Source organism: Fukomys damarensis, unplaced genomic scaffold (assembly GCF_012274545.1).
Source record: "Fukomys damarensis isolate Sample0158 unplaced genomic scaffold, DMR_v1.0_HiC HiC_scaffold_10, whole genome shotgun sequence".
Taxonomy (NCBI): Eukaryota; Metazoa; Chordata; class Mammalia; order Rodentia; family Bathyergidae; genus Fukomys; species Fukomys damarensis.
Genome location: NW_022900922.1, coordinates 29,508,231 through 29,524,845, shown reverse-complemented (window position 1 = coordinate 29,524,845; position 16,615 = coordinate 29,508,231). Strand labels below are relative to the sequence as shown.

Here is a 16,615-nt window from a genome sequence, read left to right as displayed (position 1 = left end):
AAAAAAAAAAAAAAAAAAAAAAGAAGGATGAGAGAGAAAGGGGGAGGGAAAGGAGGGAGAAGAGGAGGAGGAGGAGGAGGAGAAGAAAAGCAAGGGAATCAAGGAAATGAACAAAAAGGAAAGAAGAAAGGAAGGAAAGAGAAAGAAAGAAAAAGAGGCTACAAAACAATTACTAATGCCCAGGGCTTATTCTGAGCTGTCCTTATGTAAAGGAGTGAAATAAAGACCAGGTAGTGATATCTTTTTAAACTTCTCAGTTGATTCTGGTGCACAGCCAGGTTTGGTAACCACTCTGAGAACTCAGAATTGAGAGAGAAATGTGACTGATTTCCTAGGGGACAAGAGAAAGCAGGATCTAGGGAGCTTCATAGCGATGGTGGCATTTAAGCTAGGCTGAGAAGCACAAATATGATTTCATGTGCATATGGATCTCCAAGCAGAGGGAAAGCCACAGTTGGTCTTGAGAGCTGTGTGGATTCACAGCATGTTTAGGGCAGCAAGGCCACACCCGCTATTGCCTGTGGCTGCATCAGAGGGTATGCTTAGCGTGGGGAACGCTTAGGAGAGAAGTGAGGAGGGAAAAGTACGTGGTGGGGAGTACAAATTTCATGCTGCCTGAGCCCTGTGTAAGAAATGTGAACTTTGGTGCAAGTAGTGGAAAATCATCATCAACAATTTTTAATTAAAGAAGTGATATTTTAAAGAATGACCTGTACTCTAGAAATGTAATTTGTGAAGTAGCATGGGAGAAAAAATGTTGTAAGAAGAACCTAAGGAGATATGGAATAGTCAGAGTCTGATTTTCCAAAGTATTAGTGAGAATGGCTGATGTAGTTGAGATATTTTTTTCAACAAGTGTTTATGAGACCAGATATCAAGGAGGGAATAAGATAGTGTTCATTTTTCTGACACAGCTCACTGAAGCTGAGGCATGTTGAGTTGGAGGTGACTATGGTGAGGAGATCCAGATGGAAGTCGCAAAAGAGGTTGAAGTTCAGGCAAGATGCTCAGACATGAACTTGCAAAGCCATGGAAAGGGCTCACAAGAAGTTTTCAGTGGACAAAGAAAAGTTGGTGTGGGTGAGACCCTGGCATTCACTAGTTCACCCCTTTGGTGCATTGATGAGGAGAAAAGTCATATAAGAAAGAAATAAGTAGAAAGAATCATTGGAGACATAAGGGGAAAATACTTAAGAATGGACAGCGTAGGGGGCTGGAAGGAAGAAAGCTGTAGAGAGAAAGAAGGGATTGACAAGCAAAGCAGACTGGCCTGGTGAGCAGGTCACTGAGGAACAGAGAAGGACATTTAGCAAGGCTAAGGAAGCAATTGGGCCTCTTTTACTTTAGAGTGAGTGAGATGGAAGTGAGCAGGGAAGTGAATGAGGGAGGTCAAGATCCAGAATTGGAAGAAGTCAGTTCCCAGAGGAAGGGGAAAGAGGGCCAATGAAGAATACAAGTAGCCATGGTTATTACTACAGAAAACAGGATAAAGGGGATCAAGATGCACAAAGATGAATGATGGTGGGACTGTCAATGCAGATATTTTCTTTTCTTGAAATTTTCTGTTATTGTTATATAGTATTTTTGCCATTCTTGTACCTTACTTGCAGATTGGAAAAGTAAGTGGATTTTTAAGAGCCACACAAAACACCAGCCTTAGACAAAAACAAAACAAAACAAAAAGCCAGGTAAAGTTTGTTAATAATACAGATAATTTAGAGGGTAGAGGGAAGAGAATTTGGAAGTTTATCCTATGTTGTTGTTAAAGTCATTAATATTATTTTTAATTATATCCATTTATGGGCTTCAGTGTGATATTCTGATATACGTATACAGTGTGGCATGATTAAATCAAGCTAATACTTGCTTACATACCATATTTAGGAGAGATACTTGAACATCTCAGGTGGTCTTTATGCAGGTTTTTCTGCCCTCTGAAGTAGAACTGATGACTCTACTGATCAAAGATGTAATGGATATCTTTCCATTGAATTCACCTAAAAGATTTAACTTGTCTTAATGCTGTAAGTCCCTCCAAGGCCAAGATGATACCTTGTTTGTCTTTATAATCCAGGAACTTTGAACAATTCTTGCTTAGCAGTAGGCATTCAATAGATTCTTGTTTTCTAGAAGAGCTGTCTTTTCTTGGAAGGTGAAGAAATTAGATCATTCTCTGAGAGTGAAAGGGTGAGAACCCGAGAAAAGAAGTTAAGCTTTGAATCAAACACGGTAGAAGATAAGATGGTTGCTGTCTAAAGGTTCATGAAAAGATCGTTGGGTAGAAATGTATAGCAGCGGGAACAGGGAGGTTATCATACTGATTTAAGAGCAGCACTAGCAGCAGTGAGATAACTGATGGAGGCCTGGCTTTATAGGGGAAAGAATCCAAACGGAGGCTTTTAAAGGGTTTGGTCAGTTGTTAGGGAAGCCGCCTAAGATGGCTGCCTAGAAGCTGATGAAGCAGCATCCCTGAACCCAGGGCACCTATGGCCTAAAAGACAATTTTTTACTGTGTCAAAAGCTGTGATGTATGTATTGGCTTTCCAGTCATCTGAAGAAGAATCAGAAAGTCCCCTCTGCTGGGAGAAAGTCATAGTCCAAGATTATAGGTAAAACCAAAGGTCAGAGGCACAAGGCTCTTAAGGGTGCCAACTGGCTCCACCATATCAAGTGATTTCTCACATTCCCTTGGCTAAGTCTCCTGTTTTGTAACAGCTCAGTCAAGGGTTTTACTGGAGTAGACAAGCATGAAATGAATTTTCCAGAGAAGTTTCCGAAGTGGGGGAAAGTTCATGGCTCAAAGGCCCCAGCGGCTAATGAAAGGACACAGCAAGCTTCTGTTTTTCTTTAGAAAGAGTTTCCCAGTTTTTAAAGTTGAATCTCAAACTTGAGCTGCATTTTCATCTCCTCAACCATCCCTGTGTTTTAAGCGTGGTGTTGCAAGCTCATCCTGTGCTGCTTCTAGGTTGCCCATGCATTTTACCCTGGTTGTACTCGGCACCATGAAATCCCTTACAAGGCACAGTCAGGGCTGACCCCACTGTCTGGAGACCTCTGGTTTGCCATCTCTTTCTAGCCCAGGGTCACAGACACCTAAGAGAGCAGGAGAACAACGTTAGGGAAGGATGCTTGCTTTAAGCAGCCAGTAATCACTCACCATGAGTCTTATGTAAACTGCCATTTATTATGAGGTGCTCACCTTTTATTCACCTTACACCGAACACTTAGTTTTAAGGATTAAAAAAAATATCTAAAGCAGGTCTGCTCATTGCTTTTTGTTTTTGCTGCTGCTTACTCAGCACATGTCTTTTCTATACAAATGTACAAATCAATGTTAGGTCTCAGATTTAGGAGAAAATAGCACAATAAAAACACAAATTAAGCTTTATAAAACAAACAAATGGGAAAAAAATTGAACCATCTTATCTCTCACTCAGTCCACCATGGTTCCACTTTCTAAACAAGTAACTTCTAAGAGGCAGGGATTTAGCTCAGTGGTACCACACCTACCTCGCAAGCACAAGGTCCTGAGTTCAAAAAAAAAAAAAAAAAAAAAAAAAAAAAAAAAAAAAAAAAAAAAAAAAAAAAAAAAAAAAAAAAAAAAAAAAAAAAAAAAAAAAAAAAAAAAAAAAAAAAAAAAAAAAAAAAAAAAAAAAAAGTCAACAAGATAAATTTAAGTAACTTTTTAAATAAGTTATTGGAATACAATTACCTCTAAATTGGAATAAAAATACTCTTCGGAAGGGCCATTATGAGAATTAAATAAATTAATGAAACTAACCCTGTGCATTGCAATGCATCATGTGATAGTGCGTGGTAGAGGAAACTGTGTACCTCTTGGCAGATGGGTGTGCTTTCTCACAGACACTCCCCCAATGACCTAACTTGCTTTCACCAGGCTCCACCTTTTAAAGGTTCCACTATTTTCCAAAAGCACCACAGGCTGGTGACCAATCTTTCAATATATAGGCCTTTGCAGGACCATCAAGATCCAAATTATAAATCCCAGTTTCCCTCCTTACAGCAAGGCTGATGCCAAAAGGCATCTCCCTTTCTAAAATATCACCCCTCCATGCCACTCTTACCTGAGTTTTCCAATTGCATCTACAGCCTTCTCACACTACAGCCTACAGTGCAAAACCCACCATTATCTTCCTTCATTAAACTGCTGGGAATACAGTAAATGTTCCATTTCAATCAGTGTACTCCATGAAACCTTTTTTCTAATGAACCGTGGTACCTTGGCTCACAAACTTAATTTGTTCCACCACTCTGGTTGTAAACCAAATCGGTTACAAAAATGAATCAAATTTTGCAATAAGGTTCACTGTAAATAAGGTGAATCCATTCTGACCCTTATGAATGTAGTTGTGAACTGAACCAGATTTCCCATAAGGTTCAATGTAGATAAGGTTAATCTGTTCTGAGTCATATGCATTCTTTTACCACAGAAATATGAAATGAAGTGTAGCATAGTACAGTATAAAGAGAGAGAACATTAACCTTGCTTGTGGTGGCTTCTGGCATGGAGGACAGGAAGATATCTGGGAGTTTCCTCTCTTCTCTATCTCTTAGCTGCAGGGTCAATTTTGACAAAAATTCTGTTTAATTTCACTCATTTATGCCTGCACTACATAACCCTCTGGAAGTGAGAGACCATGTTGTTGTTCATTAGATTCAATACTCTGCATTTCAGCTATGTTGGGGTGGTGCTTCTCAAAGAGGTCCTGGTACTCATTCCATTTTTCCGTGATAGATTTTATCAAATCGCTGCTAACTTCCTTCCTGTCTTCCTCTTCCTCAGTGGGATGCTCCTCAACAAGCACCTTCTGCTGCTCACTCTGGAGCTCAGCAGGTTCTTCTGTGGTCACCTCCTCCTTACGTTCCTTGATGAGCTCCTCTGTGTCAGTACCATCGACATCCAGACCCACACTCTCCCCAAGGACACAGCCTCCTCCACTACCTGTGCCTCAGACCCTTCAAAGTCACATTCAGCAATACATTCTGGCCAGTTTCCTCCAGGCTGAATTTAAGGTCTGGTACGTGACATCTTCCCAGGCTTAGCCAGTGAGGTTGAGGACATCAAAATGCTTCTCCAGAGCTCTTTCAAGAGGCAGGGACATCTCTTTAGTGACATCAAAATACCTGATGGAAAGTGCCTTTGTGTACAGTTCCTTGGAGTTGCAGGTCACTTGCTGGTTCATGGGCTGCAGAACAGTGTCATGTTGGTGTGGAGGATCGTGACCTTTATGAAGTCATACTCAGCATCCATATCTTCCACCAAGGTTGGAAGGTGTAGGGGGGCACTGTCCATCAGAAGGTACCTTTCGGGCAGTTGGTTGTCAGAAAGATATTTCTTAAAGGCTCCTGCAGCCATTCCATGAACAATTCCCTTGTGACCTAAGCTTTATCACTGGCCTCCGCATGACAGGTCGCCTGGCCGTGTTCACATCCTGTCCTTTGAATGCACGAGAGGTCTGAGAATGGCAGTGGCTTAATCTTCAGATCAGTCCTTGTGTTCACAAACAGCAAAAGGGTCAATCTATCCTTCATGGGCTTGTGCCCTGGCAGTACCTTTTCCTCCTGTGTGATGTAGGTTCTGTTCGGCATCTTCTCAGAAGAATCTCGTTTCATTGCAGTCAAACATTTGTTGAGCAATGTATCCTTCATTTTTATGAACTCCACAGATTCTTTCTTATAGGTGTCTGCAGCAGCCTTCTCAGAACTGGAAGCCTCCCCATGTCTTATCACACTGTGGATGCCTCTTCTCTTGTGGAGTTTATGGCTTTAAATTTATCTACTACTGGCTTTAAATTCGTCACTTGTTTCCCGTGTAGAGTTTTCTTACAGTAAATCACTGTGCAATTTCCTGGCTTTTTCACAGATCATAGCTTTGTTAACGCTATCACCTGCCAGCCGTTTCTCATTCAATCACACTGACAAATGTTTTTCCACCTCTTCCAGCACTTTTGTTTCTGCTTGGGTAACACTGTTACTCTTTGTGCCATGCAGCTCCTTCGATGGCATCTTATTTCTTCAAAATAGTCGAGACTGCTGACTTTGTCCTCTTGTACTCTGACCCAGATCAGTCACACAAATACCACACTCATGCTTTCCTACAATTTCCGTCTTCAGTTCAATGGTTATTTTCTTCAAAACCTTCTTACCATTCCTGCTGTGCACTTTCTTGTTATCATGTTATTGCTCTGTGCATTCTTGTTACCTTCGTTACTACTCTGCACTTTCTTTTTACCATCATGCCTGCTCTGCACTTTCTTTGGAGCTAGATTTAATAATACTGTACAGGACTCTATGTGCAAAAAAGTAGACAAAAATCTTCATAGCAAGTGTGCACAGGTCTGTCTGCGACTGCGATCTCAACCAGAGGAAGCCATGACCACTTGTCAGAGAAGGGAAGACAGCGTGTTTGTGCTCACAGGGGGAGGGGCGGGGGTTTGGCTGTGGTGGTATTCATCACCCAGTGCGGAGTTCCTGAATGGAAGTAAATTTTTGCAGTGTGTCTGTTCGCAAACCGAACTGTTTGTAAACAGAAATGAACCGAGGCAACATTGTATTTGTTTTAACTATTTTTTTTTTTTTTGCTTGTTACTGCTACTTCTCTTCCTCACTGCTCATATCTATTTCCACAACCCTATGCATCCAACAAGACCTAGCTGAAGTCCTGCATGTCCCTAGCAGTGGCCCCAGCTTCTCCACTCCACATGGACATTTAAACTCTCGCTGAGCTCTGGTTGCCCTTTATCATGCTTTCATGCTCTTTGCGGGCCCAGTATGGTGCAAAGTGTGACAACCCAGAGCAAATGGTGACTCAGTACCAGTATTTGCTTGGCTGCACAGCTAAAGAGACTGGTTTTAGAGACCTCTCTAGCAAACTGCTTTCTTTTCTCTTGCCTTTTTATTCACCTTTTCTTCCTTTCTCTCAATAATAGAGTATTTTGATCGACAGTGTCTTATATTTAACTTGATTTTTCCCCATAAGATATTAAAGTGCTTCTTTCCTATGTTATCGATTGTTAAATGTGTTGAATTAACCTGATTGTCAGCTTTTTCATTTCCTCAAGTTAGAATTTAGGATTATTGGGCTGTTTGTTTCAAGCCACACACCTGCTGGTTCCCACTTTATTATTTTTTTCTTTTTAACTATACCAAACATATTTTAATGATACAATGTGCCACAAAATGATTTGGTATCTGTTTATATTATGAGCTCATAGCATTACATCAGTGTTTTATAGATTCAATTTCATATTCCAAGGCACTTTAGCAATGAATTCCATATCACCATCTTTATTTTGTAATTCTTGAGCATAAGAAGGGTTAGTGTGACATAATCTTGGAACCGGTGTATCTGAAGCAAACAAAAATGTTAATTTTGTAGCCTTTCTAGAATTTCAACAATTGAAAATTATATCCAAGCAACAGCTTTCATAGTTATGACTACATTCTAAATTCAGATAGATTTCACAAAAGGAACAGAAAATGAAAAATATTTGGAAACATTGACTAGTGGAAATCTAATTGCTCTTACGACATAATCCTCAACTATTTGCCACCATTAAAGGATCTACTGCCTCAAAGCTAAGACTTAAAAACAAAAATTTCTCTTCAATGTATTAAAATTCTTCTTTGATCACATATTTAAGGTGAAAATGAATCATGTATCTCCCTCTAATGGGTGGATACTTTATCAAGGAGTAAATTACCTCAGGATGAAACAATGGCTTGAAAATCTAAAAAATGATTAGTCCACTGATTCCACAAACATTTATCGAACATTTGTTGTGGACAGGCATTGTATTAGGCAGCAGTAACACAGCTATGAACTTGACCAAGTGTTTGCTCTTCTGGAGCTCACTTTCTCATGGGAGAATGAAGGATACTACATAAAACAAGCAAACAAGCCTATAATTACATCCCATGGTAAAAGCCTTCATGGAGATGGACTGGGTGTGGGGATGCAAGGTGGGAATTCCTTTGAAAGAGTGATTGTGGAAGTTTGCTTTCAGTGGTCTGAGAGAGCATAGAAACTAAAACTTGGTAAGTGATAACCAACCAGCTATGCCAAGGGACCAGAGAGAACCAGATGCAAGGACCCTGAGATGGAAAGCATCATGGAATACTGCGGGAGGAAACAGATAGCCAGAATTTCTGGCATACAGGAAATGAAGGGAAAAATGGTATAGAGTTCAATAAAATCAAGTCAACCAGTCGTTTACATTGGGGACAAGTGGAATGTTTTATTTTAGGTGCTCTGGAAAGGAAATAGCTGAATGACTTCAAGCACAAGAATGACACAGTGTGATTTGTATTTTTAAAACATATCTGTAGGAATGGATTGGAGGGGGCAATAGAAGCAGGAAGGCATACAAGAGCAATGACAGACACCAGAGCAAGTGAGCGTAGTGGTTTAGATGGGCACGAACGCAATGGAGAGGGGGCAAGGTAGATGTGAAATACATTTCATTGATGGGTCAGAAAATGGAAATTAGGACTTGAGCTCCTGGTTGGGCAGTCAGTGTTGTTATTTTCAAATGGAAAGATTTGAAGAGGAAGAGGTGTGAAGATAGAAGTAAATTAATTTACATTTGAGTTATTCTCTAGATATCCAAATGAAGATACTGAATACACAGTTGGCTTTCCAAGTCTGGGGCTCAGAAGACTCCTCAAGGAGGAGAAGAAAAACTCCAGGAGTTACTTGCGTACCGATGACTGCTGGAGCCTAGAAAAACAATGTAGATAGAGAAGATGACCTAGAGCTATATCCTGGGGGTGCTGTAACAAGTTAGAGGTTAAGCAGAAGAGGAGACTCCAGTATCAAGGACATAAAGAAGTGCCAGAGAGGCTTGAAGAAAACCGGGTGAAAGCAGACTAACAGAAGTAGTAGGTTTCAGTGACAGAAGCAGTCAGATGTACTAAGAGACACTGGAGGCCGCCTAAGAGGAGGATTTGTGAATATGAAGTCATGGGAAGCATAAGGACATTTGGGTCAGTCGGGGGCAGGATATACAACAACGGTCCCGTGAGATGCTAATGCAGCTAGAAAATCCCTGGTATGGGGATTGCCTGGTATGGGGTCGCCATGCTGATATCATGGCACCATGCTTTATTCGTTTGTTCATGGTGATGCTGATATAAGCCTGTGCCTACCAGTTGAATAAAGTCATAACACATACAATTACGTATAGTGCATAGTACTTGATGATAATAAACAGTGATGTTACTGGTTTATGTATTGTCTATACTGTATTTCCCATTATTATTTGAGTGTGATCCTACTTACAAAAAATGTTCTGTAACGTGTTGTGTGACAGCAACTGCAGGGCCTCATACATCTGTTTACCATGTCTCTCGGTTGCACTGAGAGGTTCTGTGGAGTGACTGATGTAGCCTAGACCATCTAGGTTTGTGTAAGCTTGCTCTATGATGTCACAGCAACAGCCTAATGACACATTCCTCAGAACGTGTCCCATTGTTAAGCATTGCAGGGCTGTAATTGGATTTGATAATATGGATGCTATAGGAACGTGGACAGGAACATCTTAAAAAGTCTCCTGGGGTTGGCAGCCCTGTTGCCATGGATGAGGAAGTGAACGCAGAGAACATTGAACTCTGAGGAGAATTTTGCTAGGAAGAAGAGTAAGGAGGCAGTAGCAAGAAGGGGGCATGGGGTCATAGGAGGGTTTTTATTTATCTGTATGTTTTGTTCTGTCGTAAAACAGATGCAGTAGAGGATATTAGTATGCTACAGAGAATAGGGAGGGCCCTTAGTCACAGAGCTGATTATACCCCCAAGTGAAATCGAGGGCTCTCAAACCTCTAAAAAGTTCAAGCTTGACTATTCTGAGTCAAATCTTTTGGCATATATAATAAAAAAAATAAAGATTTAAATAAAAGTGCTACAATTTGTTTTCTATAATCCCTAAGTGAGAGCCATAAAATGGAGTTTTAACACTCACATTCTCAACTTTTAAACTTCAGTTTCTATCTCTCCTGATTATTTGTAGGAGCTCCTAACAGACAAGAATCCAAAACTTGCTAAAGTTGTTTTAAAAGCTTAATTTAGCTTAAAGAAGAAAGCATATTCCCTGAGTGCCAGATTCTCACCTACCTCAGAAAAAAGCTGAAAGTAAAAGAGTTTTGTTTTATTTGGTTTGTTTTCAAATTAAATGGCTCTAATTTTTTAAAAAAACTATAAGCAAACTTGCCTAAAGAAACAGACATACAAAATGAAATGTAAGACAGGAGGAATACACAGTTATTGAACATCTGACAAATTCGTAGTATCCTTTTAAAATCAGGATTCCACTACATAAAGAAGAGTGAACTTGGATCTGAGAAGACCTCAGTGGGCCATCAGGACAACACACAAAGGAAATGTATAGTATGAAGACTCAAAGGTATACAGAAAATTGGGGGCAGTGCAGTTTTGGTACAAAGAGTCTTTAACTTGACACTTTCTTTTTTTGAGGGGGGGTTTGAGATAGGGTTTCACTATGTAGTTGAGACTGACCTGGAACTCACTGTGTAGCCCAGGCAGGTCTCGAACTCACAGTGGTCCTCCTGCCTCAGCCTCCAGAGTGCTGGGATTACAGGCATGCGCCACCACACCTGGCTTTTTTCTTTCTTTCTTTCTTTTTATTTTTTTTTGTTTTGTTTTGTTTTGTTTTTTGAGACAGGGTCTCACTATGTAGTTGAGACTGACCTGGAACTCACTATGTAGCCCAGGCAGGATCAACTCGACACTTTCTTTAAGCATAATTAGGAGGTTCAAATGGATCCAGAGGTTAGACAATACATTAAGAAAAAAAGTAGTCACATTAGGTTTCATTCCATTCTTGATATTTCTTCAACCTTCCACCACCACCAGATTGTCCCTACTGCCAGTCTTAGGATGTGAGCTCCCCCCACCTATTTTTGGTACAGGGGATTGAACTCAGGACCTTGAGTTTGTAAGGCAGGTGATGGTACCACTGAGCTAAATTCTTGGGCTCCTATTTCTTATGAGCATTTGTTACCACCAACAAATTGGTCTTCACGAAGACCAATGCATGGGGGAGGGGAGGGACTGAATTAAAATTTAGCTTCAACTTTCTCATCTTGGGCAAATCAGTAGGTAGTGAAAGAACAAAGGCTGGTTAGATACCTCTGAGTTCTTATGCATTATTTTTCTTTTTTGAAAAAATTTTATTGGTATAATTTCGATACATAATTGTATTGATCATAGGGAATTTGACCTGTACAGGATGTATTTTGATTCCTCTTTTTTCTTGTGCATTTTAAAGAGTTACTCTATGGTTTTCTAGTGATAACCTTGTAGATGTCAAGCTCATTGATTTAAGGTGAACTATTGAATTCCATGATAACACGTCATTGTACTTAACTAGGAAATTACGTATATCTCAAATGAAAGCTTGAAACAAATATGTGGCTTCCACTGAAAAGCTCAGTAACACCCAGGTAAGAAAAGGGCAAATTCTGAGAACCACATGTAACTGATCTTCAACTGGACAACACATAAATACAAATTAAATAAAAATGAATTTATTTCTTCTCCTTTATCTTTTTTCATATATCTTTGTCATTTGTAAACAGCTACAAGGGCTGGGGATTTAGCTTAGTGGTGCTGCTGCCTGCCCTGCTAGTGCCAGGTCCTGAGTTCAATCTCCGGTACCCAAAACAAACCCAAAATAATGGCTTACATAAACAGGTAGAAGCCACTGGAAACAAAATAAAGGCAGGAAATAAGAAAGGAGGTGGATGAAGAGAAAAGGAAGGAAGAAAGGAAGAAGGGAGGCAGGAAATATTTTCTGAACAGTAATACGGAGTATGTTAGGTATCCCCAAAACTTTGCAACGCAAAAAGTAGGCACCTCTGTAAACTGCTTTCTTTGTTAAAGTGATGGACCCATATTCTGCGTGTGGTCACCTGAGATGAATCTGACATCAGTTAGTTTTAAGGTTAAGAAGCAGTACCCTTGCCGTAGGGTGCTGCAATGAGCGGGATCTATATTAAATGCTTGCCTGTTGGCAGCCTGAAACTTCCTAAGTTTTAAGTGCCTTTAAAAATTATTAGTCCTTCATTGTTGCTTCTAAGCTTATTTTTGTCAGAGGCCAAGATAATGTTCTAGCAACATGAAAAAATAGGACCCTCAAGAATTTAGCTTCACCTCATATTACTTTGCAGCTTTCCTGGTGTTCTGGTTACTTTCACCATGTACTTAGGTACTTTATTTTAAAACTTTGCATAAAATAACTATACATTAAGCTTATGAGCTCTGATATGTACAGAACACAGTAGGGAACAGCGTACCTCTGCTTCATAATATCTGGGCCCTTGGTTGGAAGAATCTATAGACTCCTTTATGCACTTGACCACAGGTTGATCTTTGTTGGCCAAGAAATAGCGGGAGGTGTTGGTTCAGATACCCATGGATGGACTCTACTTGTGTCCTGGGCTTCAAAGTTGAGTGTACTGGGAGAGAGACAGAGCAGGAAGGAGGGGAGTGGAGAGGAGAGTAGGAGGGGTGAAAGGAAACCAAGGCAGAAGCTGTATCACCTTCCATGATTGTCTTAGAAGTCACTAAGCTGTGCTTCCAGGGCATTCTGTTGATGGGCAGCTGGCCCTACACCCTGTCCACAAAGAAGGGAGAGGACTAGGAGCTCCAGCTCTCCACACAGCACTGTGAACATCACATTATAAGTAGAGCAGGTGGGATGGGATGTACTTTTCTCTGAATATCTTTGGAAAATATAGTCTGCCATGTGGCTGACTCCATGTTTAACTCTATGTTTAAATTAACTAACTGGCTTGTTCCCAGGCATGGCTAGTCAATACTAATGTCCTCAATCAGCCTAGTGCAGTAAAAGATAAAGGGACAGATTCTTGTGAGTTGAAAGTCTGAATCTGATTAGCATATTGGTTATTACCTTGCAAATTTCTGACTGCAATTATATAGCAGGCTTTAACTGATTTTTTTTAAACGTGAGGTTATTCTGATTCAAGAAAACCAAGAAGCAGGGAGGGATTAAGTTGTCGGTTTTTGCTAGATAGATACATAGGATAACTATTATTATTCTAGGACTTTGCTGTGGTTTGGATAAGTGTCCTCCAAAGGTCCAGGGGTTAAAGACTTAGTTCCCAGCCTCTGGCACCAATGGGAGGTGGTGAAATCTTTAAGATGTGGGGCCTGGTGGGAAGAAGGTAGGTTTGGGCAGTGTGCACTTGAAAGGGACATTAGGACCCTGTTATGGCTTATATCTAGATGTTCCCTCAAAGCACCATATGCTCATCAGTGGGGCTTTTGGGAGTGACTAGATCATGGGTGTGTGATACTGGATCATGAGCTGTGATACTGGATTAGTCCATTGACTGATTTAGCGCAGTTCTGGGTGTAAATGATGGAGTTACTGAAGAAGAAGGATCCACCCTGGGTGTGGGTAGTACTAACCAATAGGCTTGTAGCCAAGATGGATTAAAAAGTGAAAGAAGTCTCTCTTCTTCCTGTCTGCCATGCTGTGAGCTCTTTCTCCTCTGTCATGCCACCTGCCTTAAAGCCAGATGACTATGGAAATGAAATCTCTACAAACTGAGATAAAATAAACCTTTCCTCCTTTAATTTATGGGTGTTGGGGTTTTTTTCCCCAGCAATAAGAAAATAACTAAAACATGATTCAACCCCTTCCTCTTTATTTTCTTTGCTTCTTGTATCCATGAGGAGAGCCATGTTCTCCTGTCATGATGCTGCTTTCCCATAGGCCTAAAAGCAGTGGGGCCAAGTGACTGTTGTCTAATATTTCTGAAATCATGTGCTAAAATAAATCTTTTGTCTTATTCATCTGATTATTTTCAGTTTGTCACAGTAATGGAAAGCTGACTATTCACCTTTTATTCAGAGGTCTCAATACTATGTTTTAATGTAAGAATATATAAATCTGAGGATATAAATGTATAGGGCTTTAAGTTTATTTCCTTTACATAATTCCCATTACCTATACAATCTAAGGAGCAAATCATTGCTTTTATAAAATTACACCCAGAACTTTGCTAAATCAGTCAATGGACTGATCCAGTATCACACACCCATGATCCAGTCACTCCCAAAATCCCCACTGATGAGCACATGGTGCTTGGAGGGAATATCTAATACAGACAACAAAGAACAATACCAACATTTTGACTAATAGGATAATCTTACGGGTCAAATTATGAAACCAAAAAGAGATATGTTGAGGTCATAATCTCCAACTGCAGAATGGACCTCATTTAGAAATAGGAACGTTGCATTCATAAGCAGGAGAAAATAGCATTGGATTAGGGAGGGCTTTCAATCTAATACGACTGGAATTCGTATAAATGGACAGAGACACATAAAGCACACAACCATGTGGAGATACAGACACAAGAAGGCACCATGTGAAGACTGAGGCAAAATTGGGGTGACATATTAAAAAAGCCAGGAAAAGCCTGGTGCCACCAGAAGCTAGAAGAGTAAAGGAAGCGTCCCTGTAGGATTGAGGAAGGGAGAACAGCTTTGCAATACTGTGATCGTGGACTTCTGGCTTCCAGCATTGTGAGAAGTTTCTCTCTTTTAAACCACCTCATCCATATACGTTGTCATAAAAGCTCTGGAAAATGAATAGAAATAGAACGTAATTCTATTCTTTTAATAAAACATGAATATTTCTCTAGCACCTTTAGGGCTTTGGAGTTTGAGAAACTTCTGCTTTAAGAGAATCATGATATTGTCATTTAAAGTTTGCTTTCCTGCTTCTCTGACAAGCTTATATTTTTCTTTCGTCTCACGGCAATAAATATGCAGTTCCTCCAGCCATCCTATGTGCATCGCATTTTCCCTTTGTGCAAGTTTCCCCAGTCTTTCCCTTCTTTTCCCTAATCTTACATGGCACCATAGCTTGTGTTGCATGGGACCATTTTTTTCTCATATCCCTATGTCTGTAGTTATTTAAGTCCGTGACAACTTCTCTACTAGGCAAACTGCATGGAAGGGTTAAGGTTTTTAGGTCTTAGTGTTTTGCATTGCATTTAAGACAGTGCCTTGTATTTAGTAAGTGTTGAGTAAATATTTAAATATTGGCTGAAAAATTCTGTGACAGTTTATGCGATGGAAATGTCCCAAAGCAACACTTGTAAGTATGTTTGGATTGGAAGATGACTCTTTACTACTGGAGTCATTGCTTTGCCTGACCCAGCTATACTGTAATCCATGTGAAGGGAGCCTGCCAGCGCTTTGTAGTGAAGAATCCCAAGACCTCTCATTATGATGGAGCTGTATCTTTCATCCACACCCTTAAAATATGAAGCCCAGGGGAGAAGTAAAACAGAACGATGAAGAGTGTAGCTTGGGTGCCATATAGCTTGGGTTCTGTGTTGTTGTGCTAGGATCCCCCATCAAAAGGGCCTCCTGAGAGTGCTGCTTTTGACCCCCCCACAGTATTCATGGCAGGCCACACAGGCCTGCACTCAGGCAATTGCTGCCTACCATAGTGGTACCAAACTAGACCATTTATGCCTAGCGCAAATATCTTCCATGTATCGGCCTCCCTGTGTGTCCACCTGGCCAGGATGTGCTCTGCACAGAAAACTGAGGCTTTTCTGCTCAAGTTCTTCCTTCCATCCCTTCCATCACAGACCTCCCACCTGCACCTCAGTCTGACACATTTCTCTGTCCATCCCTCTCGTTTCTGCCCTCTTATAGCCTGAGTAGGAGTTGCTCCCCATAAATCTCAAGTACATTAACCCCATCTTGGTGTTGGGTTCTCAGAGGACACAGGTTCAAACTGAAGTTATTTTAATCACTTGTCAAAATACGACATGGGAAAAATACTTAAGCACTTCTTTCCGGTCAGTTTCGTCACTTGCAAAAATAGAGATTGACTAGCACAAGCTTTGTATGGGTGTTGTGAAGAATAAATGAAGTCTTCTGTGTGAAGCACTCAGAATGGTGCTCACATATGGGGCCTGCTGTGTGTGCCACGGTGAATGCTTTGATAAATGGAGGAAAAATAAAAACAGGTCTGATTCACAAGACCTAGTAACATAAAATGTAGTGCTCATTGAAAAACAGGATCCAAAACAAAGCATTCTAATGAAGGCTCTTATGTTGGCACCACAGAGTAGTGGCCTGAATAAACATTCGATCAATGAGCAGTGAATGTTAGCTTCCTGTCAGAAGTAAGCATTGTTATTACTTTAATTATCAACAGAAATATTCCTGACTCTGTTACATGGATGGCGTTAACTCGCCACTCTTCATGATGGATATTGTTACATCTAGATTGACCTCTAGATTGTAAAATTCCTGAGTTCCCAAACATTCCATTTTTTAAAGAAGAAAAATTATATTTAAGTTGAATCTCTTGTTTCTGCTCCTATTCACTTTTCTTAATTCCTTATGCTTTGCTGAAAAATAATTGTTCTTATTGTGTTTATGACAGTTTGGAAAACTATGTCTCTGTTCGTTCTCCTTTTCTCTAGACTAAACATTTCCAGCTCTCTTTGATCATCTTTTCCAAATTATTTGTCGCTTCTGCTCTCTTTCCCTGAGTGCTCTCCAGAGTTTAAAAAAAAAAAAAAA

General features: G+C 40.3%; 1 protein-coding gene across 5 annotated transcripts in view; it reads left to right on the top strand.

Annotated features, from left to right (window-relative positions):
- The window catches only part of Tmem170b (transmembrane protein 170B), a 133,576-nt gene that overhangs the window by 36,593 nt on the left and 80,368 nt on the right, over positions 1–16,615 (top strand). For 3 of the 5 annotated variants that reach the window (XM_033761918.1, XM_033761920.1, XM_033761916.1), the window contains exons 1-2: positions 9,583–9,657; positions 10,320–10,418. The exons of the other annotated variants lie outside the window; for them this stretch is intronic. The gene's annotated coding sequence lies outside the window, so the exon portion shown is untranslated. Of the gene's footprint in view, positions 1–9,582; positions 9,658–10,319; positions 10,419–16,615 lie in introns of those variants that run through there. 5 annotated transcript variants of the gene reach the window in all.